The sequence below is a fragment of the Rutilus rutilus genome (genome assembly GCF_951802725.1).
Source record: "Rutilus rutilus genome assembly, chromosome: 1".
In the NCBI taxonomy this organism is placed as follows: Eukaryota; Metazoa; Chordata; class Actinopteri; order Cypriniformes; family Leuciscidae; genus Rutilus; species Rutilus rutilus.
In genome coordinates this window covers 11,837,090-11,863,930 of record NC_140209.1, presented here as the reverse complement: position 1 = coordinate 11,863,930, position 26,841 = coordinate 11,837,090, and the positions used below count along the sequence as shown (strand labels likewise).

The 26,841-nt window shown below is 37.1% G+C and overlaps 1 protein-coding gene and 1 long non-coding RNA gene across 2 annotated transcripts in view; both read right to left on the bottom strand.

Annotated features, from left to right (window-relative positions):
* Positions 1 to 26,841, bottom strand: part of LOC311297742 (uncharacterized protein) — a gene marked incomplete at both ends in the record, with an annotated part of 153,426 nt that overhangs the window by 55,826 nt on the left and 70,759 nt on the right. The gene's annotated exons all lie outside the window — the stretch shown is intronic.
* On the bottom strand, positions 25,543 to 26,560 carry LOC311275801. The gene is made up of 3 exons (XR_014624984.1): positions 26,427 to 26,560; positions 26,201 to 26,281; positions 25,543 to 26,089 (listed from the first exon to the last, which is right to left on the bottom strand). It is a non-coding gene; the product is annotated as an uncharacterized lncRNA (long non-coding RNA).

Genomic DNA, 26,841 nt, shown 5'->3' with positions numbered 1-26,841 from the left:
GAACGAACCAGATCATCACAGGAGACTGAATACAACTGACAGGAGAGAGTCACAGAGCGGCCTGGACTGATCTCAGTCTGTGAGGATGAAGATGATGATGATGATGATGATGATGATGATGGAGACACTGAAACTGAACACAAGACACAAATCACAGACTCTTCAATCATCATCTGAGTTTAAAGGGAGAATCTGCCCTTTTTAAATTGACCACATAATCATAAACTTACCATGAAGAACATGCAGATAAACACGTGCATCAGGTCCTGGTCGTCTGTCATTCACATATATCCATTGTCTGCAGGTGTAAGATCCATAATCTTCTTCTGTGACGTTCTTGATGTTCAGAGAGCAGTCAGACTCCAGACTCAGTCTCTCATGTCTCCCTGTGTCTTCCTTCGTTATCCCTAATTCAATCAGTGCAACTGCTGCTGAATGTCTGTTGTAGATCCATGTAGTTTTAGATTTGCAGTCAGAAAGAGCATTATTACAGGGCAGAGAGACATTTTCACCAGAACTGATGAACACATGATCATCCACTCCACTGATACCTGAAACACAGTATATCTCAGTGATCATTATGATTTTAATAAATTAAACCATAAACCATACCAGCATAACAAGTAGAAGATTTAACTCGTACAGTATTTTTCCGGTGTTTGATAGTTAATGCATTAATTAACATTTATGGATAAACCAAATCAAACGCCTCTTTAAGAAAGAATTAGAAATACCCTGAGTTTGAAACAAATGTAAATAATGTAATATCATCATAGATTGAACTCTTGATTTCAGCTTTGTCATAAACATTACTGGACGGCACAGGATTAGTTGATCCTCCTCTTCAACCGTAGAAAATACACTAATAACTGACCTTAAAAGCTCTTTATCTGTTCTGTGTTTCTCTCTTTCCTTCAAACTCACCCTACTGTGACTTATGCACAGCTAAATACAAAATAACAATTCAAAACCCACAAAGAATATTTGTGGAACAGTTCCCAAAGGAAGGAGCAAAACTCAGGGAAGGTTTGCTGGGATCAGTAGTTCACTCTCCATCCAGACACAGTCGTGATGATACTGTACTTCTGTTCTCTGACCACACAACATCACTTCACTGAGCTGAACACTCGTTGTGTGTTTGATAGTAAGTTTATGATCAATCATGAGCTGAGTTTGGGAAGTAGTTAACAGTGAATTTGATTATGATTAGGGCCCTCTCAAGTAAAGTCATGACAAAATAATGCATTAACAAATCATGTAATACAATATGATTAAACATGCACTAGGAGAATATATATTTGTATTCCTTTACACCACCAGTACAACAAAACAAACAAACAAATAAAAGATAAAGGTTATTTGTAGTTCTTTTACTCACAGCGCATTCACTGTGTGCTCATACTATGATCTCGATATCAATATTGTTAAAAGCGCTATATAAATGAAGGTGACTTGACTTGACAATATGAGCTCATCCCAGATAGAAATGTTGTTGTTCTATGAATGTTTTGAGAGCATTATGTTCTTGTAATGTTTTCTGTAGATTATTTTATTTTTGTTACCAGAATGTTCTCCTAAAAGGAAGGATAACACTCTCTAAACATTCTTATACAGTTTTAGCGGGACGTTTCCCAGCAGACACAGGACTGAACCATCTTTTCCTCATATGTCTCTAGTTTCCTGTTTACACTCAGTGCATTTGGGGTCGATATGACCCCAAAAATATATAGAGTGATTGTATTTTTTTATATATATATATATATATATTTTTTTTTTTACATTTTTAATAATACACAGAATATATATATTTTTTGGTTTACTTCTCATCTATACATTAATGCTATGTTTTGGGAGATTTGAAGTACTTTTGTACCTATTTACTGCAAAATACCTCAGCTACACCATTAGCATGCATATGAAATATTACCTTTTTATAAAAAAAATAAATAAAAATTAATGATGATGGAAATTAAATATGAGTTGTTTCTGGATATTGATCTAGGTGTGAGATGCATAATTCTTCCATCTTCTGGTTAGACATTTTTTTGCAGATAATATAGTTTTGCCAAAAAGTGTAATTACCATATACTTCCAGCAGAGGCGCCATAGAGATCCATTCATTTTTTTTGGATGTGACTGACTGCTCTTATAACTATGGAAGCCCATTTCCGCCACGTTGAGTAAAAAAAAAAAAAGATTCTTTAAGTCATAATAATAAAAAAAAAAGATTCTTTAAGTCATAATAATGAGAAACTTTCTCGTAATAATGACTTAACATCTCGTAATAATGAGAAACTTTCTCGTAATAATGACTTAACATCTCGTAATAATGAGAAACTTTCTCGTAATAATGACTTAACATCTCGTAATAATGAGAAACTTTCTCGTAATAATGACTTAACATCTCGTAATAATGAGAAACTTTCTCGAAATAATGACTTAACATCTCGTAATAATGAGAAACTTTCTCGTAATAATGACTTAACATCTCGTAATAATGAGAAACTTTCTCGTAATAATGACTTAACATCTCGTAATAATGAGAAACTTTCTCGAAATAATGACTTAACATCTCGTAATAATGAGAAACTTTCTCGTAATAATGACTTAACATCTCGTAATAATGAGAAACTTTCTCGAAATAATGACTTAACATCTCGTAATAATGAGAAACTTTCTCGTAATAATGACTTAACATCTCGTAATAATGAGAAACTTTCTCGTAATAATGACTTAACATCTCGTAATAATGAGAAACTTTCTCGTAATAATGACTTAACATCTCGTAATAATGAGAAACTTTCTCGAAATAATGACTTAACATCTCGTAATAATGAGAAACTTTCGCGAAATAATGACTTAACATCTCGTAATAATGAGAAACTTTCTCGTAATAATGACTTAACATCTCGTAATAATGAGAAACTTTCTCGTAATAATGACTTAACATCTCGTAATAATGAGAAACTTTCTCGAAATAATGACTTAACATCTCGTAATAATGAGAAACTTTCTCGTAATAATGACTTAACATCTCGTAATAATGAGAAACTTTCTCGTAATAATGACTTAACATCTCGTAATAATGAGAAACTTTCTCGTAATAATGACTTAACATCTCGTAATAATGAGAAACTTTCTCGAAATAATGACTTAACATCTCGTAATAATGAGAAACTTTCTCGTAATAATGACTTAACATCTCGTAATAATGAGAAACTTTCTCGAAATAATGACTTAACATCTCATAATAATGAGAAACTTTCTTGTAATAATGACTTAACATCTCGTAATAATGAGAAACTTTCTTGTAATAATGACTTAACATCTCGTAATATGAGAAACTTTCTCGAAATAATGACTTAACATCTCGTAATAATGAGAAACTTTCTCGTAATAATGACTTAACATCTCGTAATAATGAGAAACTTTCTCGTAATAATGACTTAACATCTCGTAATAATGAGAAACTTTCTCGTAATAATGACTTAACATCTCGTAAAAATGACTTAACATCTCGTAATAATGAGAAACTTTCTCGTAATGACTTAACATCTCGTAATAATGAGAAACTTTCTCGTAATAATGACTTAACATCTCGTAATAATGAGAAACTTTCTCGAAATAATGACTTAACATCTCGTAATAATGAGAAACTTTCTCGTAATAATGACTTAACATCTCGTAATAATGAGAAACTTTCTTGTAATAATGACTTAACATCTCGTAATATGAGAAACTTTCTCGAAATAATGACTTAACATCTCGTAATAATGAGAAACTTTCTCGTAATAATGACTTAACATCTCGTAATAATGAGAAACTTTCTCGTAATAATGACTTAACATCTCGTAATAATGAGAAACTTTCTCGTAATAATGACTTAACATCTCGTAATAATGAGAAACTTTCTCGAAATAATGACTTAACATCTCGTAATAATGAGAAACTTTCTCGTAATAATGACTTAACATCTCGTAATAATGAGAAACTTTCTTGTAATAATGACTTAACATCTCGTAATATGAGAAACTTTCTCGAAATAATGACTTAACATCTCGTAATAATGAGAAACTTTCTCGTAATAATGACTTAACATCTCGTAATAATGAGAAACTTTCTCGAAATAATGACTTAACATCTCATAATAATGAGAAACTTTCTCGTAATAATGACTTAACATCTCGTAATAATGAGAAACTTTCTCGTAATAATGACTTAACATCTCGTAATAATGAGAAACTTTCTCGTAATAATGACTTAACATCTCGTAATAATGAGAAACTTTCTCGTAATAATGACTTAACATCTCATAATAATGAGAAACTTTCTCGTAATAATGACTTAACATCTCGTAATAATGAGAAACTTTCTCGTAATAATGACTTAACATCTCGTAATAATGAGAAACTTTCTCGTAATAATGACTTAACATCTCGTAATAATGAGAAACTTTCTCGTAATAATGACTTAACATCTCGTAATAATGAGAAACTTTCTCGTAATAATGACTTAACATCTCGTAATAATGAGAAACTTTCTCGTAATAATGACTTAACATCTCGTAATAATGAGAAACTTTCTCGTAATAATGACTTAACATCTCGTAATAATGAGAAACTTTCTCGTAATAATGACTTAACATCTCGTAATAATGAGAAACTTTCTCGTAATAATGACTTATTTTCTCGCACTTCTACGCATGCGCAAAGCAGCGGAGCAGAAGGGCGTTCCACACTAGCGACATCCGCTGGTCAAAGCCGTGTAAATGCATCACAGCAAACATGGCACGCTCTGCAAAACAGTTGTTTTCATTAAAGTGTAAGTTGCAGGTTAACCACCACAGCCAATTAATGTGTAAATTAAAGTGCTCTATATGTATATATTTAATTATTTCTGTCTTAAAATGCGTTAAAATAACATTTATTGGGGTTTCTTCAAATGTAGCGTGTTTTTTCAGTTACTGGGTGATGACGTCACAAGAGGAACTCGCAACCCATACTCTGCTAGATTCTTACTGTATTATGGCTATTTGGAGAACGACTGAGGATGTGGGAAACCATCAAATTCTTTATGGATCACAGCCCTACAATTTTTAACCGGTCAGGCGTGAGAGAGGGGAGCCATGGCACTCAAAGAGTTATTAATGCTTGGTGTGAGGAGAATTAGTGGAGGGCTGGCCAGGTGTCCTGGTGAGTAACATTAGCTACGTTAGAGCTAGGCTAGCCTGGTGCAAACTTAACCCAGATAATATAACGGAACAAGCAAGACTTTTCAAAATATTGCCGTCATGTAGAATAGCAAGGAGGGACAACGACTGAAGACATTATTTACTTACAGTAAGTCAGTCCAAATGATGCACAGGCATCAATCGCTAGTCTCATCGACGCCTCAAACGTCATGTAATACCCTTCCTCAATCCACGCGTTATCAATTTCTCACTATTTAATTAGCAATGTTTATTGTCAGAAAAGAAAAAGAGAGATCGATGTCCCCATCACTGTGTTTGTGTGGGCTATCAGCAGTGGAGAGTGTGTGCTGCCGTGAGGTGAACGCGTTTTGGAGTTTAGTGGAACAGCTCGACCTGCGACCGGCTGATCTGACGTGCCTGAACCCGTTTGTTTTGCGAATAGCATATTCTCATTTCAGGCAGGATCACGGTCCCCTTGAAGTCAGCACACACGAGTATGTTTACAATTGAGTTATTTTATCCATAATTTTTTTTATCAAATAAAACATACAACCAACTTTTCTGAAGTTATGTAAGGCGAATATAGCTGCTAGCGTACGGTAACTCTACTAGTGAGTTCCTCTTATGACGTCACGCCCCATCTAGTGGAAGGGAGCGGGAGCGGTTAAAACCACTGTTAAAAGTGCCAACTTTTCATATTATATCAGCATTTTGGTATAAAAAACAATGGTGGGCGGTTCTTATCTTTATGTTTAATAAACACATTGCATTATCTTCGTGAAAAATTTTACCTGCAACTTACACTTTAAAGTCAGTTTGATCTACTAAGTGCAATCTGTAGTATCATTAAATAACATCATCAGTAGGCCTATATCTTCCATACTTTTCCATGCGCACGATAAGGTGTGAAAGTGGAATGCAGAAGCAGGACGGTTACCATGGTAACGAAGGACGCCTGCTTGTGCGCACCGATGGAAATTGTTACATGAATTTACAAAACTATCAGATTAAAGTTGGAATATTACATTTATTCGTCAAGTTTAAGTGTAACACATGTGTGTTAATATAACACGTATTTTGCAGATGCTTCTAGGATATTTGATGTGCAGGTTCATCTGGATCTATTTGAAATCCATGGATCACCCTTGCGTTGCTGCTTGTTCATACACAAAAATACACATTGATATTACAAATGAATAAAAGACTATCTATGGAAGCCTGTCTCATATACTGATAATTTATCATTAATGTTATTCACTGCAGAGCGTGCCATGTTTGCTGTGATGCATTTACACATCTTTGACCAGGGGATGTCAATAGTGTGGAACGCCCTTCTGCTCCGCTGCTTTGCGCATGCGTAGAAGTGCGAGAAAATAAGTCATTATTACGAGAAAGTTTCTCATTATTACGAGATGTTAAGTCATTATTACGAGAAAGTTTCTCATTATTACGAGATGTTAAGTCATTATTACGAGAAAGTTTCTCATTATTACGAGATGTTAAGTCATTATTACGAGAAAGTTTCTCATTATTACGAGATGTTAAGTCATTATTACGAAAAAAGTTTCTCATTATAATGAGATAAGTCATAATTACGAGAAAGTTTCTTATTATAATGAGATACTAAGTCATTATTATGAGAAAGTTTCTCATTATTATGACTTACATAATTATATTTTTTTACTCAACGTGGCGGAAACGGGCTTCCATATATAACAGCTTTTGTTATGAATATATATATTTATACATTTTAAAATACATTAAATCAGTATTTTTTTTTTTTGTTATTTGAGGTCTTTTGAAGTGTCTTGTTTTTGCAATAATGCCACATAAATTTTGCAGTAATGACACTAAAAGAAAATACTTGAATGCAGTTACATATTATTTATTTCAATAATCCAAATGTATAAAATTATTAACTTTAGAATAAGAAAGACATTTTTAGTACATAAAAGTAAATAAAAACCCCAAATCCCCAAAAAACATCAATAAGCGGATAGGAACACGAGTAAAGAGTAAACACAACTGTCTGTGTGTGTGTCTGTGTGTGTGTGTGTGTGTGTGTGTATGTGTGTGTGTGATCATGTTTGTTCCACATTGCATTTGTGCTCTAGTATATTGACATATGGACATTTTCAGATTTATTCTGGATTTATTTAATTTTTTTGACAAATGAAAAATCTAAATCAATTTTAATTTCAAAGACATTCATTTCAAAGGTCTTGAGTGTGACTTTTTTTTTTTTTTTTTAAATACCTTCAGAACAACCGAATCAAGCCCAGTTTTGTGTGTGTATATAGATAGATAATTTAGAAAAAGTCACAAAATCTTATTGCACTGAGATGAAGAAAACCTTTTTTTTTTTTTTTAACTAAAGAAAAGTCGACTGGGTCATATTGACCCCAAAGGACAAATTAGGGTTCGGTCCTGGAGGGCCACTGTTATACTGTTATAGTTGTGTTTTATTTTCTAAAAGAGTGCAAGCATGATGTTGAATCATCATCATCACATTGTAACATAAATTCAATGCCATTATCATTGATTTTTGGATTAAATCTAAAAAAAAAACATTATGGGTGTAAAAGTGATGTTGATTCAGTGCAGTTAACATTGACACATTAACATTGATTTAACATTGTTTGGATGGTTGCTTGCTATCTGGGACCCTCATCAAACACAGCTAATCAATGTCTCCAGGATTACTAGAAAGCTACAGGCAGGAGAGTTTATTAGGGTTGGAGATAAACTCTGCAGGACAGTGGCCCTCCAGGACTGAGTTTACCCATCCCTGGTTTTCTTAATGAAGCACGTCACCGTTATTGAGATTGGTAGTAAAATCCAATCAAAGTCAGGTGTCAGTAATTTTTTATCATATAAATGTCTATAACTCCGAAGCGAATTGAGATATTTTCACCAAAATTGACACACAGATGTATAGGCTCACTCTGAGGACACATTATAAAATGGTGGGACTGAGCCTCTTGGTGGCGCTATAATAGAACAAAACATGAAATTCCCATTGACATCAATACAGTATTGTGACATAAAATTAGTGATGTACCGATGTGAAAATTGTGGCCGATACCGATATTTACCGATGGCGATATCTCTGTATAGAAAACACATTTTTATGATAATCAAATAAAGAGCTAATTTCCAAAACACTTTAAAAAAAAAAAATTCAGAAATGACTGATATTGGGCACCTTTACCTGTGTGCAAAATATGTCATCAGATTTTCAGAAGAAAAAATAAATATTTATATAAAAATAAAATTTTATAAAGGATACAAGTGTGTCCTGAATTCACACTATGAATAAGGATGAAAAGGCAATGAATAGGCAATGTCAGTGTCTGAGGGTTTTGTATAACATGCTCATTGGGTTAAATGGTGAGATTGACAAGTGCTGAAAAAACTGTGCTGTTGAATTTACGCCTCCAGCCTAGTTCAGTGATTGTGTAGGCTGCTCTGTACCTAACCTCTGTCATTAAGAAACATCTAGAAATGTCCCAGATATTTATAAACACCCCTCAGCAATCTCTGATATATTAAGTGAATCCCAACAAAATCCCAGTGCATAAACTTTCAATTATGTCCATGGTTCACGTCAACACACGCTGAACACTTGCTACGTGTACGTGCTACGTGTAGGCTAGAATAAAGTTGGGCTGCAGCTACAGTGGATATTTTAATTGTTAGCGTGCTTTTCATCCATTCACTGGTGAAACGAAACTCTTCTTATCACTCAAGGAAGATATTTCTCCACCTCCACATAGGCTGTTTTTTTTACTAGGGTGACAATACATCAAGACTTTAGAGTAAAAGCAAGCAGCAGCCGATCGATACTGTATAGGCTACTGACCCGGCCTGGAAGTGTACGTGCATAGCCCGAAGGACGTTAGCTTAATTTCTACTATGTCGCCAAATATATGGATTGAGCCAAACTGGACTGTTTGGCAAGACAACTGCTGTTCTTTGCGATTCCTATTTCAACCATATAACTACATTCTGCCTGATACTAGGGCTGTCACTTTTGAGAAAAATCTAATTCGAACGGGTATCAAATATCAAGCAATATATTCGAATATCTACGAGTCAAAAAACAATCAGTCAAAAAATGCGTCATGAAGAGGAAAAAAAACATATATAAGTCGCACTGGACTATAAGTCGCATTTATTTAGAAATTTATTTCTCACAAAAAAAAACAATGTTACGGACGGGACAGTTCTCCGTTACGGACGTGAGCGCTCTGAAAGCGGCACTAAAAGACTGCTTTAAAACTTTCACAGAGACCTCAAACAGAAAGCACAAAGCCTGTCTTTAAATTTAATTTCGTTTTGTATTAATTGTATCTTCATTTTGATCAATGTTTCATCAACCAATTGCCTGGATTTAATAAATAAGAAGTAAATGTAGTAGAAAATAGATAATCACGACACGGAGGCGCCGGCGCGTGAACCTGGAGCTCGTCTCATAAATGAACCGAAACTCAGCGTATAAGGTAGCCTACTCGCCTCACAGACCTGAGACATATATAGAAAGCTTGAAATGTCTACTTTTAAACAGAACAATTCAAAACGAAAGAAAACAGACTCTCTGCTTATGTCATCCGTATGAAATGTGCATTTCTCTCTGGCGTGTTCACTACTGCGAACATCGCGAGTCAGCATCATCAACTTCATCTTCAACTTCACACGTCAAATACACAGGAATGATTATCGGCCTGTTCACATCGGCCCTATTTTGACATCGGAACGATACCGATGTGTAAAAAAATGACCATATCGGCCGATATTATATCGGCGGCCGATATATCGTGCACCACTACATAAAATGCTATGTTTTATGAACGCATCAGCGTATTGTTAAGCAACTCGGTATGAGTCATCGGCACCATGCCTTGAAGGTACTCAAAAAGTTTGAAATTGAAAAATTTAATCGTATCATCTCCAGACTCCAGGCATGATGCCAAAATGACTTTTCAGGCTTTATTTCTGCAATGCCTTGACATATTGACACCAAACTTTGTATGTGTCATTGTCACTTCACTCTGGCCACATCACATCGATTTAGTAACTGCGCCATCTATTGGTCGAAAGTGATAATCCATTAAATCATCTTATAAGTTACTGTATATATGATTTTTCAGCCATTTGCCCAAAATCCTCTTTAAATGTCTTTAATTGCTCATTGTTGCAGTTGGTCTGACACTTTCAGCCATGTTGGCAAGTCTTGTCGTCTTCTTGCGCTTGGCCCTTTACAAATTTGGCTGCAAGCAGCCATTATGGCTTTATGGCATTATGGCAGCCATTATGGCTGTTACCGTTTTTTCCTCACTTATTGCAAACAACACACTCTCCAGAATAAACTATTAGTCTTTATCAGAGAGCTGTTCAAATCACTGACACACTCCTGTAGAATTGAAATAATCTTGACTGTTTTTCTACCCCCTCTTTCCACCACAAGGACCATTTGGAGTTCCCAAAGACACAGATAGTGATCAAGGCCTGTAGGCCAGAATGTGTGTATTTTGGGGGTTAATGAATTGTCACACCTTTAGTACGGTGGGGGAAGTTCGAATTATCTGATTGGTCAGTTTAAACGTCTCACAGTTGGGTTAAAGTCACATGGTCAGGAAAGGATAAAAAAAGATTGAAACTGTTGCTCTGTCTCTTTTTATGCTCTGGCTCTCTTGCTTGGGGCTCTCTCTCTTTACTTCCTCTTTTCTTTGTCTCTTACTCTCCCTCCCCCTCTCTCTCTCTCTCTCAGGAAACATTTACATGCTGGGTAAGATTAATGGTATAAGTTTTCATCATCTCATTCATCTATTTTTTTTTTTTACTATTTTAAGTATAACTATAACCATATTTTGTCATTAAACCTTTTCAATTACAAATAATGTGCTAAATAGTTTTGATTTGATATTGACTTGATATATAGTATAATAGTGCTATCTATTGCAATACAATATCGTCACTCTCTATAGCAACGCTCTCCCACACATTAATCTATTGTAACTGTGCTTTTTTCTTTGCTTTAACCCGGTCTTAAAGTAAATAGATGACTGTCAAAAATAGTAGTATTAAATTAAATGCATTTATGGTGAGATTACTACATTTTAATTAATTAAATGCATTTATGGTGAGATTATTATATTTTCATGTCAATCTGTGTACATTTTGACCACGAACCATGCGCTGTCACTTTAATTCAGCGCGTGCAGCACAGCAAAAATAGACTCGGTGCGGAAATGATCGCTGCACTGCTGTATACGCACCGCTCCTGGAACGCACGGCCGGACCGCATCTACGTGTGAAAGCATTAACCTGTTAACATGAGTGCGGGAAAAAATACGCACCCCATACGCACTGCAAACGGAGTATGTGTGACACGGGCGTTACACTCTTAATATGAAAATAATTCTTCATCATCAGATGTTTGAGTGACACTATGTCCAGTATCAGGAATAATACAGTATGATCTGTGTGTATCAATACACAACTCTGAGATCACAACGTGAATGTGTGCAAGAATAAACTGAGCATGTTCAAATGAACTCTTTCCAGACTAATTCCACTAAATGTCTTTAGAGAAAATACAGATTTCTTTACCTGTGAGAAGTGAAGAGAGAATGATCAGTCCCAGCTGACACAGATCACACTTATCAGCCATTTTGTGTTTCTGTCAGTCTTTCTCTTCATTATATATAGTTACAGCTCTTCCTTTAAACATCATCAGCTTCTCCTCTGGTTGGTTACTTCCTCTGATCTCATCAGCTGAGTGTTTAGTCCTGACTCTATGATACAGCTGAAGAAGCAATCAGAAATATCTCTGGTGTAAAACTGTGTTGACTTTGAAAAGCTCTGGATCAGAAAGTGAGCTGAATTGTACAGTGGCGTCCAGAAATATTTATCCTCTCATTAGCTATGTTTCCATCAACCTGTTTTTATGTGCATTTTGAAGTATCGCATTAGAAACGAGTGATGGAAATGTCAAATTTCGAATAAAAATCCCTTAATTTGCAAAAAAAGTTTTCACGCTTGCTTGAGGTGGTTTTTGACTTGTGAGTCAGAGGGCCCTATCTTGCACCCAGCGCTATTGACTTTGTACACCGACGCATGTCTCATTCCTATTTTTCACCCGACGCACAGCAGACTTTTCCCTCGACAGACGCACGTCTGTAAATTAGCGAATGAACTTGCACTCCCGGGGGCGGTTCAGCGAAAAGAGGAGGCGTGTTCCGGCGCAAACGTTCCCTGGTGCTATTTTGCAGTTCCAGAAAACAATTCCGCCACAGACCAGGAAAAACCTAGTCTAACGCGTTTTCAGTGGCGCGTTCAGATGCTATTTTAAGGGTGCATGCTTGGCCATAATGTAGCATGTGCACAACGCACATACACTTTGCTTCTCTCATCTACACACAGATGGAGCAGTTGCCATTTTTGCAAACCATACATAATTACAAGGAAAAATATTCCACATGAGGGAAATCATTGTGGTGTCCATGAAGATGTGAAAAAATAGGCATAAATCTATTTACCCAAATTATTATACGCCTGTTTAACCGAAGCTAATCTGGGTGTGTTTCTCCATCCCCATACAATGTCACTTCTCTGTGTTTTACGGACATGACGAGAACGTCGGTCTCCTCGGCTGTGAACCGCTCCTGGCGTGCATCTGGCAAATCCGCAGTTATAGTAGCCAGCCGCCATGGAACAAGCACACCTGCTCTTAAAGGGAATGTGAGATGATACTCTGATTGGTTTATTGCACGATACGCCCAAACCACACCTATGAGTAATGTAGCTACTTCAGACCAACCCATTTTAGATGGGCGTTGGGCGCAAGAGTTATTTATCCCGCCGGTATAATAGCAACAGCACCTGAGATACGCCCACAAAGTCACTTGCGTTTCAGATCGTCAGGCACTCTAACAAGGAGGCTAAAGATCAGAGGAGTGAGGTTTACTTGCACAGCGACTACTAGCTGTCCTCTGTTAAAATAGGGCCCAAAGAGTTAAAGTTCCCCTTTTATGTTTTTTCGAAAGTTCCCTTTCATGCAGTGTGTAATATAGCTGTTTGTGAATATAAACGTTCTGCAAAGTTTTAAATTTGAACGTGCACAACAAATAAAGTTATTGTCTCCCAAAAGAAAGAATCGGCTCTGAAGTTTACTTCATCACACCTTCCCACATATCAATGTTTGTCTGGCCCAGCTCCGGTCCACAGAGCCCATTTTCCCTCGGTCCTCATGCCACAAAGAATGACGGTCCTGGAGTGGCCTAGATCTGGTTTAAAGACAAGGGCCACACATGGGCCATAACTGTCTGACAGGATTCATGCCATTGCTGACATCAGGCCTGCGTGAGGCCACATTCGGGCCAAGATCGCTTGCTATATGTGTGTGTACCATGAAGCTTTTATTAGGCTACTAAGTTTGTGCTTGAGAAACGACAAATTCACAACCTCCAGAAGTGTTGCATTGACAGATACGTCAAGATCACACTTTATCTATATACTGTATACACAGCAAAAACTCCAGTGTTAAATTAACTCTCCTGGGAATTTATTTTAGACCACACTCAAAAGTGTTATAATAAGGGTACATAAAAAGTCAAGGGCCCAACTAAAGCAAACACTGATCACCATAACGGTGTGATTTTCTCTTTCAGTGATTCTAATTGTTAACATCAGGTGTCTTCAATAATTGTCAATTATCACTCAATTAATCAGTTAATAATTAACTATAATTTAATTATATCTGAATTATAACTTTAACACTGCTTCAGTGTTATTTTAACTCTCTTAGGGGCTGTTTACACAACACCGTTTTCCATGTTACACTTTTTTCGTTCATTTACACGACAAAATGGTGTTTTGGGGCCTGATAACGCAAATATCTTCTCGTAAACAATCAAAATGTGAATCTCTGAAGACGATGAGGTCATGCACATACGTATTACGTGTTCAGTCTATAGTGTTTCATCGCCATCCGATGGCCTGGCAGCAGAATACAGTGTTTTTTTGTCATTTTCGCGGATCCGTGTGAATGGGGATCGTTTTGACAATGGTGTCGACTGTACGCGGAAAACTCAAAGAAAAGACTTCCCCGTTTTAAGCATAACTGGGTTGTAACAACCAGATGAGAGAAAAGGTGATCAGGTGGTGTTGGTTATGTTTTGACAATCATCAATTGACCTGAATGACTGAACTAATTTATAGTCTAATCAACATTTTTAATATAATTCTAAGGATTTCTTAAAGGGGTCATATAATGGTACATGCACTTTTACAAGTTGATTGTACTGAAATGTGTGTTGGCAGTGCCTGTACACAACCATCATAAAATGATAAAAATCCATCTCCTTATATGTTTTCCACTGTCTCAAATCAAGCCGTTGTGACGTCACACGGTCGGACGCCCCTCCCACGATTGTCGATTGACAGCAGCGTTTCAACAAAGACCCGCCCTCGCTCGTGAAACGAGCTGTCATCATAGTCCGCATTGTTGATACGCTGGAGCAGAATGGCGTCCAAGCGATTGTGGTGTTCTGTTCTTGGGTGTAATAACGAACACAGCAGTCATTTTGATGTTCCTAAACCCGAACCGCTGAAGACGCAGTGGCTGAGTTTTGTTTTTGAAGGGAATATTCCCCACGATCAACGTCAATGCTTTCATGTTTGCGCGAATCATTTCACACACCAGACTGCTTTACAAACGAGGGTCAGTATAAAGCTGGTTTTGCTAAGAAGCTGCTCCTGAAAAAAGGATCGGTACCAACTATTCGTGTTCCTGCTGCACCTCCAGAAGAACTGAAGTGAGTGTAGCGTTTTATTAACCCCCTGGGGTCGGCGGTATCGCCGGCGATACCAGCTTGTGTTTTCCCTTATCAGTGCAATAGAGACTCTAAATACTCTGTTGACTTTGATCTCCCATACACGTTTCATACATCAATCGATCCTGTTAAGTGTGTATTATTTTTGTGTATACTCACAATAAAAACAAAGTGTTGTGCTTTTTGCCAAATAAAGAAAAATAAACACGATGCGAGTTCTGCTTTCTCTCTGTCAGTGTAGTCCATTCTGAAACGCGTCAGAAAAATGAACTCTAACTCAGCGAATTCTCAGTCAAACAGGCATACAGACACAGGCATGAAGCTTGAATTCTCTTCTTTTAAATGAAGTAATTTTTATTGAAAAAAAAATATTCACAGTTTATGTAATATGTATGAAAAGAGAGAGATGTCAGTCGTTCTCATCTCAGCTCATTAAGTTTTAATGTGACCCCGCCCACGGAGAGCGCGCGTTATTCAAACGCAAATGTGAGGCGATCCACGCAAACCTGTGAAACGCCCACATCAGCTGGATAACACACACCGCAAGTTCACTTTCAGACTGTACTTTACGACGCTGTGAGGAATAATACTATCTTGATAATCCTGGAAAATTTACCTCAGAAGTTCTGGAAGTTTCATTTCGAGGAGCAAAGGGATCCGGCTGAGGAATAGGTCAGTTCTATATCTGCTTTGTTCTAATCGCAAGTGTCTGTACACGCAAAAGACTGTTTAAATATGAATCGCGTTTCTGAGTGTGAATGAATGAACGCACAGATGCGCGCTGTTGTGGAGCTACTACAGATGGAAAAATACTGTTTCAAAATGAATCGCGTTTCTGTGTGTGAATGAATGAACAGCTTTTACCAAACTCTATTGCTATACTAAGATGAGTAAAAATCGGATAGATTATAAAGTTTTTACTGTAAAATACGGCCACATCAAATAAGCTTATAATGTTGCCAATTTCTGCTCATATGAATTGAATTACGTATGATAAAATGTATACTTTAGTTTTTACAAAGAAAGATTACACTGAAAATATTGTTACAATTTTAATTGTTGTTGTAATTGTATAACCTTTTTAATAAAATAGCACAAAAAAAATATATATGTATATATACACACAAGGATAGATGTAAACAAATTCTTAAAAGGTCAATATAAGCCTTCTCTTTAAATAATTGTATTATGCTTTATTAGTGACACATTTGGGTAGAGAATATATTCAAAATCTGAAAATACAGTATGAGAACAATTAACTGCACAATTACTAGAAATGTTTACCTTGGATATTATACAATTTGCAAGCACAATTTGTGGAAAAAACAACAACAACTGTGAACCAAATATATATATATATATATTGTCCTTGCATTCTTGTGGCTCAGTCACACACCTGAATGAAAGGCTCATTAAGTATGCAGCCTCATTATGAGGGGGCCCATTGTCTCCTCAGGTGTGAATCACGCCCACCCGCATATTGCCTTTCCAAACAAAAAGTGTCTTACAAAATTTAAATCAATGTATTGTTTTATGTGAATGGTTAGGCAGGATGATTTTCACATCATTTTGAAGAAAAAACTCTAGGTGACAAAATGCATTATTCAGAAGTCCTGTGGACACATATAGAGTATGTGTTTTGTGGCCTTATTTCAGACATTTTCATTTTTAGTTTTTTCAATAACCATGCATAAACGTTATTTTCTCAAAAATACAAACATGTACATACATGTTGCTCACATATTATGGTAGCCCTGTTTGTGCTAAATCGAGTGTAATTATACCTTTGCCATTAATATGTTTATAAGCAACTGAAAAAAGCACAAATGTAAGAGCATGTCAGAACATCTCAAGGACCCCAAAAACACCTTAGACGCCAGAGGGTTAATCTTTATATTAATCTTTGCAAATTGCTAGCACGCTTCAAGATGAATGCGGCTAAGGTTTACACTCAGGGTACATTATGGCATGTTTTCTATGTACAACGTTCTCAATATAATTCATAATCCCACGTTTATAATGATCAACGCGTTATGGTTATTGTGTTATTATTACAAACGGTGTACACACAGAACAGAGGGGCGGGGTGAGCAAAGCTCATTATCATTTAAAGACACATGCACTTAAACGGCGTGCTGAAAACAGAGCTGTTTTTGACCAGGTAAAATAGTGTTTTCCTGCAATACTAATGAGAATTTTTAAAGTATATTACAAACTTTTAATTTAGACCCTAAAGAATCATATTAGCTTGTACAAAAATGGCATTTTATGACCCCTTTAAAGTTGTTCTGATAAAAAAAAAAATCTTTAAGAGTGTTTAATTGTGTTAGAGAGACTTTAAATAGTACTTTATACAGTACAGACTGATTCAGAGCAGCTTCACTGGGATAAACAGAAAAATAATGATGCAAACAGATTCTCCTGACTCCTGTAAAGACAAGTCATTATTCAGATTAATTCAGTTTAGTGGTGATTTGCTTAAATAACTCTGTAAGGTTCATCAATTATGAAATGAGTTGAACTCAGATAAGCAGAAGATAGTAGTGTAGGCCTTGTTCCCTTTTGAATGGTCAGTTGTATTGTGTAGCTATATGCGATGGGGAAAACCCCTTTTTCTCAGAATACTGAAGTCTTTTTATTAAATAACGCAGTGCTACTGCACAGCCATAACAGTGCAGAGAGTAAACGCATGCTATTGGCTGGTCAGTGGGAACTGCACGAACCTATGGCGGAGCAGCGTAACTGTGTAAACCAATCGGTGCACCTCCCGCCAATCTGAGCGCAGAGCCCACCAGAAGGGGAGGGGCATCTGCTAATAAAAGAAGGTAATTTCGCCATAGGATTCAGATTTGATCTCCTTCAGCGACAAAAACACTGCTGATTTCTTGAAGAAGCCTTCTCGCCGACGAAAACAGCTAGGCCAGGCAGCAGAACGAGTATCTATTCAGCAGAACAGCGGACTCCGGCCAGCTGACTCAGCCCTCTGCAGCTGACTGCATCATCTCACCTGCGGCCAGTCCGGGCGACTACTATGGCAATCTTCTGTGTTCTCCGCTGACTCATGAGACTGAGAATGACGCTCCTCTCCTGCTACTATCAGGTGAGTATAACAAGAGCTGATTCACTAAAAGAGCATATTTTCGCCTACGTTTGTTTTTCAAAATGCCACACCTCTGAGCGCGCCACTTGCTGGGCACGCCCCCGTAAGCCGCGTTCATTTGAGACAGACACTCTCACTATGAGAGCGCGAGTCTCGCGTCGCTGCGACTCCTCCCCTCAATCTCCTCTGCTCTCCTTTTCTCAAGCATGAGACGAAGACATAATAGAGCCGTAGGGCTGAGTGAGCGGGACTAAACGAGTTCACTGCAGCAAGGGAATCCCCTTTCAGGTCAAGACTGAGATCATATGCTCGTGTAGCTTGCCGGGCCCGCCCCCGCTAGACGCCTGCAATGAAGACTGATGCTCTCACTATGAGAGAGCGAGTCTCGTGGCTGCAGTTAGAGCGAACACAGCGCTGACTACTTTCAGATGTATACAGCACTGACAATGACGCTCTCTCCCCTGTGACTCAGGTGAGACACATAAAGTACAATATCGCGTCGCTTGCCGGGCCCGACCCCAGAAGACACGTTCATTGTAGAGAGACGATCTCACTACGAGAGCGTGAGTCTCGCCTTGCTGCGTTCACAGACCACTTTCTTTAAAGAAAGCAACTCTTCCCCTCATTCTTCAGCACTGAAACAGGGCTGAATAAACGGGACTAAGTGAGCTCACGTCAGTCTATTTCCCGTGCGTCTCACTATCTCTGTAGCAGGAAAATTCCAAAAACATTGAGAGCGAGCACAACACTGACTACGCTCAGCTGAGCACAGTGCTAAGTGTGATGTTCTCCGCTATGATTATCAGTTGAGACTCATTAGAACGTCTTTCGCCACTGTTTATTCTTAAAGTGGCGCGCCTCTGAGTGTGTCAATTGCTAGGGTTGCGCTCATGCAAGCCACATTCATCAACAACTAGCCCTCTCACTGGGAGCGCGCGAGCTCCGGCTAACTGCATTCGCAGACCACTAGGGGCTAAGTGAGCCCATGCCAGCCTATGTCCCACGTGTCTTTGGCTCTCTCAGTATTATCAACAACAGCTGGGCCTACAATGTTCGGGACTGTATTTATTGCTAGAAATAACACTCTTGGACAATGATGATTCTGTGAGATTAAAACTGAAAAGTATCGTGCCTCAGCAGATTCAACAAACTGTTGGTGAGTAATCATGCAGTCTCTGAGTATCTCATATGACACTTGGAGCTTATCTTTTTTTCATCTCCTTTCAGCCTGTCTCCATTTTTGCCTAAGTAATCGACTCTCCGCATTAAGCCAGGGCTGATCTACCTTTTTAGATTTTACCTTTTTAAAGGGGACTATGGAATCCAGAATACCATTGCATTTTGAATTAAAACTAGCCACTAACATATCTGACCCCTGACAAGATGGAGACAAATCCATGACACACAGCTGCGTATGAGACTTAAACGCCTCAGAGAACTCAGAGGCAGTCAAAGCATTAATGGGCCTAACACGACGACCAACTGACTCACAGCCTCGAGTGGGCCTAGTAAAAAACATTAAATTAATAATGTAATGATTTAATAGCCCAATGTTTTCTATAACAAGCTCACACACCGGAACACCCCAGGGCAAAACCAAATCTAAAGTGTGGCCTTGTAAGTGAGTAGATCCCACTACAGACTGAGTAAGGTTAAAATAAACACAGTTACAAAATCTTGTACTAGGGGCCTATCCGGGCAGCAGATATGAATATTAAAATCACCTAATATAACAAGGCTGTCAGAAGCAAGTGGTCATAGGAGATCAATTAAAAATTAAAAGACAAATTAAATCAAGTGAGTTTCTATGGACTATTTTATGCAAACAACCAGCTGATCATGGCTTACTCATGCAGTTCAAAGTGACGTTCTAGACATTCTCCTGACTCTACTAATACTCTACTAATACTCTAATGAGAGATAGTAAGACATGTAGGTGCAACATTATATACTCAACAGAATGTGTTAAAGGGACCATTAAAATAAAGTGAAACCATGTTTTGTAATCTTTTCAACTAAAGTTACGGCTATCTCTTGACCCCCTCACACAATCGCTTGTCAATGCAGGCGTCTGTTGTTGTTCCATCCCTTTAGTTTGGTTTTATACTGGGAATCAACAGCCCGTGCCAGTGCTGCCACCTTGTGGAACAACCGATTACTGCAAAACAATGCAATTCAAAGCACAGGTGCGACCTGCATGGCAAGGTTAAATTGAGTGGTGCACATACTATTCTGGTGATGAACTGTATCACATCCACTGTATGAGGAGCCTTGCGTACACATAAAAAACAAAATATACTTCATTAACAGAGAAATAATCTGGAAGCGTCTCTCTCATCTCTGTATTCTTAATACCATAACAATCTTAATAATCACCATAGCAAAAACAAAATTCTGAACGGCTGTTTGAAAACATGCAAATACTGTTTGATATTCTTCTTCTTAACAAGTCGGTGTCAGAAACAGAAAGTTGTATAGTGCTTTATTTCTGCTTTTCCAGGAGCGCCACCTACAGTGAGAGAGTGAATTTGCATCTACTGCTATCTTATGCATTGGTCTGAACAGACAAATTGCATGTGAAAATCGGACTGAACTTTCGTGTTGGTGTGAACATGAGTTAGTAGATAATGTCCTCTCGCTCATCGTGGCTGTTGGGAAACTAACTTACACAGAAGAGACTTTTGTTTCTCAGCACATAAAGATGAACTACTCACCGTGATCTCAGACTGTGGTGATCTGGTTTCTGCACTGTGTGGATCTTCATGTGTCGCTTCAGGTGAGTTTTATAATAGAAACTGGTTCCACACTGATCACACGTGTGCGGCTTCTCTCCAGTGTGGATCCTCTCATGTGTTTTCAGAGATGATGATGACTGACTGAATCTCTTGTCACAGTGTGAACACTTGTAAGGTTTTTCTCCAGTGTGGATCCTCTGGTGCAGTTTTAAACTGTTCGCTGAATTAAAAGTCTTCTCACACTCAAAACACATGTGAATTTTCTGATGTACTTTTAAAGTTGAAGTGAAAAAATCTTTCCACACACAGAACATGAATGTGGCTTCTCCTTCGTATGAACTGTCAGGTGTTTCTTCAGGTCTGATGCACAGATAAATGTTTTGCCGCATTGATCACACATTAATGGCTTCTCTCCAGTATGGATACTCATGTGAACATTAAGATTACCTTTGTATGTGAAACTCTTCGCGCACTGATCACAGGAGAACGGCTTCTCTCCAGTGTGAACTCTGATGTGATGCTCAAGACCAGGCACGTGCAGGGAGGGGAGGGGAGGGGAGGGGAGGGGGGGGGGGGGCGTTGGGTGCTCGAGCACCTGCCCCTTTGCCCCTTGGTGCCCAAAGTGCCCTTTTGTCAAGGCAAAATTTCCTCTCCTTTTTTTGTAATTAAAGGCCCTTTTGTGGATGCCTGCCCAACCTAACTATTAGTAAAATTAATAAATAATAATTTACCCGTAAATGAAATGATCCACATGATGACCTTTCACCTGACGACCTCATCCGGAACGATTCCTCACGCTGCACGCACATTCTTTAATTTCGCGTGGCTACGCGCACTACCAGAAGATATCTTAAAATCTGCGGCTGCTGGTAAGTGGCGTTTCATTTTCAGCGAAGTGATTTTGATGTTTGTTTACTTATTATTATTATTATTTTACAAGGACGACGTGAAGAGAGCATACAGAGATGTTGTTTATATTGCAGTGTGTAGGCTGTAGAAGTAACTGTTTTCCTGAATGCCATCAAGATTAAAACCGAGACTGATTTCATAACAGGTCAATAAACAAATAGTTAAAATTAAGTCACTTACATTTTAGACGCAATGACTGTTTTTGTTCTGTTTCAGCAGCGAAAATAGTTCCAAACAAATATCATCGCGCATCTCACAGCAACACTTGTTGCATTACTGAATGATTCAGCATTTTGAACGAATCGGTTGAGTCAAAGATTCAATTACCCATTCACAAACTGCCTCATTCTGAATAAATCAGCCGATTGAACGAATCGTTTGAATGAATGACTCAATGACTCTCTCATTAAAACGGTCGCCTGCCGCCTCCTACTGGTGGTTTAGTTTCATAAAGTATCATCTTTTCAACATTCCTTATTTTTGTATATTCAAAAATATTTAAAATAATCTAATTTAAGTTTACAGTTATAATTTTTCAATGTAAATTATTTAATGTGATTGGTAACTATAATATAATAACTATAATATATTGATCAAATTTAAAAATTTGAAATGAAAGTTGGAGCATACATTTAATAAAATTAGGGGGAAAATGCCCTTTATAAAAGATACAAAAAATTAGAGATTTCAAGCAGTGATGTAATGAAACATTGACAATTTAAGTTTGAAGGGAGAAAAGCCTCTGTTTAGGCTATTAAGGAAATGTAATTTTGCCAAAAGAAGAACTTTTATTGTATATAAATGTTCATTTTAAATCAGCCTACTTCAGTGTGATATGTTACCATACTATCATGCTTAACTCTAAGAATTTGAATAATTGTAATGTGATGATCAGATGCAGATATCTAAATCAAAGAATATGGGCGGTTTGCGGGTGGATTATTTATTTTTAACAGTGGATTCGGGCAGATTCGGGTGACTCAAAGTGCACCAGATTAATGAATTTATCTTTAAAATGTAAAAAAAAATCTTACGGGGGGGCATGCCCCCGGACCCCCCTAGAGGTACCAAGCTCCACCCACAAAAATGATGTGGGAAACACATTAGGCTATATGATGATCTACAAAAAAATACACATTTTATTATCTTATTATTAAAATACATTATTAGGATTTTACCACCTCCGCCTCATTTTAAGCCAGGAAAAACACAGCCCCATTTAAAGCCTTGTTCCATGTGCCCCCCTTTTATACTTTGAGCACCTGCCCCTCCAGAGGTCTCTGCACGGCCCTGCTCAAGACATTGTTTGTTTGTGAAACTCTTCCCACATTGATGGCATGCGTACTATGGTAGCATGTGGGTAGCAATTTTCAATTTGAAATGTAATATGTAAAAATGACAATGCATTTCTGTATTTAAATGTACATTTTCCATTACATTTGTGCAATGTTGGTGCAAAATAAAAATGATAATTCAATTATATAATTTACATTTGCCATTTCATACACTAGTTTTAATATGTAAATTGAATACATTTTTAACGCTTTATAAGTTGCAAAATTAAAATGTATTACAGAAATGATTAGATATTTTAACTTGTTCAAGCAATAACTGTCGCAAAATGATCATTTAAATGTTATTTTTCTTAATTGCATTTACACTCACAGTTGAGACACTTTCTATTGCATTTTCATTAAATGTCCCGCAATGAATGTAGCAAAATTCAGTGTGAAATTGAAAATGCATTCCGAGCCGAACACGCCCCCTCCACTTAATGGAAATGCAATCGCAAGTGTCTTAACTGTGATTTAATTAATTAATAATTATTTTTTTATACATTATAGACAAATCCCATGTTTCTGTAGTGAGAAATATATGGGATGAATATAGTATCAAAATGATTAACACGTGCAAGCACTATAATCCATGAACTATAATCCGTGTTCTAAACATATTTTGTCTGCAATAATAAATGTACAAAAAAGACAAAACATCTATAAACATCAACATGATCACACAATTTTTTTTTTTTTTATATTTCATAGCAAGTTTATAATTCAACTGTTAAAGCATGAAATAAGGTACCACGAATTAGTGAATTTGAGCTTAATGTGGGTATATTATCAGTAAAAAGTAATCATTAAAAAAAAAATGTAATCATTAAAAAAAAATCAGCCATATATATCAATGTGATTCATTACCCACTAATGTTGTGCACTAGAGGGAGCCACAGGACTGCAAATTCTTCAAGATCTGAGTAGACTAAATTCAGTTATATTTAGACTTTATATTTAGACTATAGACTTTATTCAAGAGTTCACACATGAATTGCGGGTGCTAAAGTGATGTTGATTCAATGCAGTTAACATTGACACATTAACATTGATTTAACATTGTTTTGATGGTTGCTTGCTATCTGGGAACCTCATCAAACACAGCTAATCAATGTCTCCAGGATTACTAGAAAACTACAGGCAGGAGAGTTTATCAGGGTTGGAGATAAACTCTGCAGGACAGTGGCCCTCCAGGACCGAGTTTACCCATCCCTGACTAAAACCTTTGCTTGAAAAGTTTTGAATAGATGTGATAGTGATATGCAATAGTTTGGCCACACCCACTACACACTCCTGTCAGTCGGACGGATAACAGCTCCAAACCCTAAAAGCTCAACATTTCACAATTCCACGAAAATGTTTTCTGGATGCATCCATACACAAGAGACACAAGCATAACAGATTGTTATGATCCAGAAGATCACATTTGCTTTTATTTTGGCCTTATGGACAATTAGAGACATTCACATGATTGTGTAGGCTGTCTGTATATGTGCACTGCATTAAAGCTAATTTATTTATTTATTTATTTTTTTTCAGATGAAGGAAAATGATGCAAAAAGAAAAAAGTATAGTGCGCGCCTTGCACTCAACACCATATACATAATTAACATATTTGACAGACCAGACGATGCCAGTGCAGAAGGCACCTATGCTGGAACTTATACAGTTATAATTGCAACTGGTAATTATACAGTTTATTTTATTAAAACACTTTTGGATGTCATACTGTAGAAACATTACTATAATCAATTATATGAAATTAATAACACACATGACAGTTTATAGATAGAATATGTGACTGTTAATAGATGACATCATCTGATCACATTTTCTCTTACTGTTCTTGCCATAACACACAGTTCCAGCAGCCAGAGAAAAACTAACATTAAAACATCAAGAGTCAAACTGACCAACTAAAGCAAACACTGATCACCATAATGATGACATCAAACCAAACTATTATTATTAATAAATCATCATAATCTAAACCTCTGTTAATCTCAATAAGAACTTTTCCACACATATGACAGAAATAAAGTAAATTTGGTTAGTAATAAGTGAAGCTGGTAATGCTGTTTGTGTAGTTATTTAATGAAGTTGGAGCCTGACATCTAATGTTTAGGCCGGCTACACACTGGCTGCACAGCGTGGCGTTTCTGTTGCGTGAGCGTGGCGTTTTCTATGTCTTTGCACACCAGAAACGTGTCTGACGCGGCGCTGCTGCTGCTAGGTGACGACAAAATAGGCAACAAAATATTTTGTTCTATATTGACAGGTGCAATATTTCAAAATTGATCATTTTTTATAATTTTTTTTAAATTACATTTATATCTGCATTTATGTCAAAACCAAAGACTTTCAAACGTCAAAATATCATTTATTAATATGTATTCGTATCAAAATGACATACAAACACCTTTTCCTATTCTATTTTGCCTGGAAACGCTTCCAACACGCTTGCATGTCGCGTGAAAAATAGGCGTTGGTTGTAATAAAATGGACACGCCACAAAGCCAGTGTGTAGCCGGCCTAACACATCAACCCAATTTTCATTTTCAACCAAAATTTGATGTCTAAACGATGAAGTTCGTGTCCAATAACATTTCTAGCTGGGGTGAGCTCATACTGTGGTCATAATATGAGCACACAGTGAGTGCGCTGTGAGGTTACACTTGTGACTCACATTGTGATCATATGGAGAGATCACTGTGAGATCAACGTGTTGACTGGGATGTTAATGAAGATAAATCTGGCCTTTTATTTGTAAAAAAAAAAGTAATCTAAACTTGGTGTCACTCTTTCTTCAGGGTGATCAGAGTTTTTTCCCTGTTTTCTGAGAAGAAGAAAATAAAACAATGAACAATCCTCTGTAAGTTTTTGCTATTGTAAATATTGCTGCAGATTGGCTCTAAACTCATCAGTATTTTATTGTAATATTGTCGGCATCTCTATTTCCTCTGGGTGCTTCGAGTCCTTCCTCCCTGCAAAATAAAAGCATTGACTGACCTCTCGTATGTGTTTTTATCATGATTGCAGATTGTTCCAGATCAGATGAGTGTGAATCATCAGATTGTGTGCGGCTCAAAACTCACCAGCTCTTCTTGCACAGATGATCTGAAGAAGAATCACAGTAGGAGCAGCAAACACTGCCATCTCAACAATAATCACAATCACTGCAGGAAACATGAGAGGAAGAAGAGAAACTGTACATGACTGAAGTCAAGGGTATTCAACTATCAACAGTTATTGATGAAGCTTTTACAGACTGACTGATAGTTTAATGTTATAAAGCTGTCAGTATAAATGAACGTGTCGTACCTCTGTATAATGATCCAGCAGTCACACTGACTTCAGTTTCTCCTGGATCTGTGGATCACGTCTGTTAGTTCAGTTCAACACATAATGCCACATATACACAACATCATCATCACATAATACTTGAGCTGCTCATCATAAAAATGATGGATATGTCTGTTTTCATTATCTTCTTACTTCAATCTCAAGGTGTCAGGAGGAGAATGACTATCGCCATTGACCAAAAATAAATCTATTTGATGCTTTATTCATTCATAGATATTCATGTTATAACTTATAAGTGAGTTTCTAGCACACTAGAATTTCTAAGTGCATTGAAATGTGGAATATCTATTTAATGACGGCATCTAAAACATACAACGTTTCCTATATGAAAACATTAAAATGCACAAATATTGAGGAATCCTTCGAGGCTGAT